The 3,268-nt window shown below is 35.0% G+C and overlaps 1 pseudogene; it reads right to left on the bottom strand.

The window, feature by feature from the left end:
* Positions 1–308: 308 nt before the first annotated feature.
* LOC103349917 (dihydroxyacetone phosphate acyltransferase-like) lies at positions 309–1,630 on the bottom strand (annotated as a pseudogene).
* Between the last annotated feature and the right edge of the window lie 1,638 nt (positions 1,631–3,268).

The following is a 3,268-nucleotide window of genomic DNA, read 5'->3' as shown; positions in this document are numbered from 1 at the left end:
GCAATATACCATTCCTTGTGTGTCACAAGTACTCTCTCAAATGATTACTATGTTCTTTGCCATTTTTCAAAAGATTGTTTTATTTTAAAACACAGTCATTGGATACAAATGCCTTTTAAGCATTGTGGTGGGGAAGATTACACTGATTTGCTCACACTGATCGTTTCTTCCTCTCTACTGAATTCTCTGTTCTTGAGGTCTTATGAAGGGCATGAAGAAAGCTCTTCTTTTACTTCCCTATTGCTGTAAAAACAGTCCTTTGACGACAGTAATCATGTGCCCAAATTTTCCATAATTGGTGATTATTATTAAAGTTTTACAGTGGTTACTTTTCCTATTGGTATTTTACATCTAAGCATTTCATCTAATTTGGTTGTCCCAGGTTCATTCACACTAAATACATAATCATTATTTACTTTCTTCTTCTCTATTACACTAAACCTCACAAAAGCTGCTGAAGCATTTTGTGTGCATCAGAATACATCATAACATTGAGCGGTGCTTTGATTGAGAAGATGACTTGTGAATTTTCTAACAGAAAGCAAGTACCATTTCTCAGTGAAGTAGTCCACTTCTTTGAAGAGGTATATGCAAATTATCTCATCTGATAACATTCTACAAAAGGTCTGAAGAGTCCTATTAAAAATTCTAACATAGAATTTTCTTTCTCTGTAAGCAGACTGCTCTGCGTAGCAACTTGTATGGCCTTACTTTTACAAAGCAGATAAAAACTTTCTTCAAAGATTCCAGTGATTCCTGGAAAGAAGATGAACTCATCTGGAAAACATCATGTAGGAAATGGAAGCAGTAGTAGATATCCTCTTTCCTGAAGCCATGTGTCATCTGCAGTGCCATAGCATCTAAGAATGGATAGACAAAATTGTTGAGTAACAGGTTCTGATCAGTCTAGCATGTGAACAGAGTGATATGTTAGAAAATAAGTACATCACAACTTTTGAGTCTGCAGATTCCAATTTCAGAATCACCTGGTCTTCGACAAGACTGACAATACTGAAATGCACTGGATCTGGACTGAACAACCTCCTGAGAAGGCTCATTTATTAGACCAGATGACCTTCTAGCCAAAAGGTCTGTTCAGATGTGCTGTCAAAGTTCTTGAGTGGCCAACACTGAAGCACAATAACAACCAGGTCCATGAAGTCCCCACTTGGTTTCCAATTTGAGCTATCTGCATTTTGTAGGAAACCTCAGTAAAAAAGGTATGCATGTCCTCAGACTTCTGAAGATTATAACTTGGAATCAAGTTATATGGGCTCCTACTCATCCTCCTGGTGCCAGATGTTGAAGTGACAAGAAGTCTCCATAGTAAGCGCGCATATTTACAAAACTTTTCAGAGATAATACTTCTGGCTTTCAACAGTCTACTTGTAATTCTTTTGGCTTAGGAATCCTAGAAGTCGATATGCTTAAAGAATTTCTTCCAATATATATCATAACTGATGCTAATTGGAACAAGGTAGGAATTAGAAACTTCTCATTTAAAAATGGTTCCATTATAATAATCAAAAGATGAAATTCAGAAGTCAGTGTTTTGGCAGAGCAGCTTCTTGTCCATGAAAAATCCAACAAGGGCATAATCATTCTGTAATATACCTGACCTCCAATCCATGTTCCCACCCACCCTCCTCCTTCTGTTTCCATTCAGCCCGTTAATTTGTACAATGATCTACTCTCAGTTTATTTTATAACAAAAGATTAAACCTACACTAAGTAAATAATTCAATAAATGGTAAAAAAAAAATTGTACCTCAGCAATAGAAATAAGGGCTCTAACAAACATAAAATCTCAAAATGTCAATTTCTCTCATATATGTACATATGTATATGTGTATATATATATAAATATAGCCTTTTTGTTACTTTAATAGTTAACACTAATCAGGGAAAACATTGTATTTGTCTTTTTAACTGGTTTATTTCACTAAGTATGATGGTTTCCAGTTGCATCCATTTTATATCTGAGTAGTACTCCATTTTCTATATGCATACTACAATTTCTTTATCCACTCGTCAGTTGATTCCATATCTTAGCTATCGTGAACCAGGCTACAATAATCATGGGGCTATAGATCACTCTTTCATATACTGATTTTATTTTGTTTGATAAATTCACAAGTAGGATGCCAGGGTAATACGGTACATCTAATTTCATATTTCTGAGTTATTGTCATGCCTTCTAACAACAATGGCTGCACTAGTTTACATGGCCATCAAGAGTGTATTGGGTTACCTTTTTCCCCACATCCTCACCAGCATTTATTGTTTGTTGATTTCTGTATGAGATCCATTCTCATTGGGATGAGGTGAAACCTCATTGTAGTTTTGATTTGCATTTCCCTGATGGCTAGTCATCTTGAGCATTGTTTCAAGTGTCTGTTGGCCATTTGAATTTCCTCTTTTGAAAAATGCCTGTTCAAGCCTTTGCCCATTTCTTAACTAGAGTGTTTGCTTTGTTGTTGAGTTCTTTGAACTCATTATAGATTCTGGATACTAATCCTTTATTGGTTACATAGTTTGCAAATATTTTCTCCCAATATGTCAGTTGCCTCTTCACTTTGCTGAGTGTTTCCTTTGCAATTCAGAAATTTCTCAGCTTGATGTAATGCCATTTGTCTATTTTGACTTTGATTGCCTGTGATTCTGGGGTCTTTTCCAAGATGTTTTTTGCCTATTCCAATGTCTGGCAGTATTTCCCCAATGTTCTCTTCAAGTTACTTGATGGTATCTGGTGGTAGATTTGGTTCCTTGATCCGTTTTAGTTGATTTTTGTATAATGTGTTAAATAGAAATATTTTTCCACACTTCTGCAGACAGAGATCCAAATTTTTCAGTTGTTGAAGAGATTGTCTTTTCTCCAGGGATTGATTTTATCTCCTTTATTGATTGTAAATGGATGGGTAGATTTCTAAAGTTTCTATTTTGTTTCATTGGTCCATCCATTTGTTTTTGAATGAGTACCAGGCTGTTCTGATTATAACTGCTCTATAGTTTTTCTTGAAATCTGGTGTTGTGATGCCTCCAGATTTGTTTTTGTTGCATAAAATTGCTTTAGCTATTCAGGGTCTCTCAGGTTTCCATATGAATTTTAGCATCATTTTTTCTAGATATAAGAAAAATGTCGTTAGTATTTTGATTATTATCACACTGACTTTGTTACTGTTTTTGGTAGTATGGACACTTTGTAGATGTTAATTCTACTAATCCATAAACATGGAACATTTTTCCATGTTTTTGTGTCTTTTCTATT

Source organism: Oryctolagus cuniculus, chromosome 5, assembly GCF_964237555.1.
Source record: "Oryctolagus cuniculus chromosome 5, mOryCun1.1, whole genome shotgun sequence".
Taxonomy (NCBI): Eukaryota; Metazoa; Chordata; class Mammalia; order Lagomorpha; family Leporidae; genus Oryctolagus; species Oryctolagus cuniculus.
Note: the sequence above shows the minus strand (reverse complement) of the source record. Positions and strands in the feature narration are given on the sequence as shown.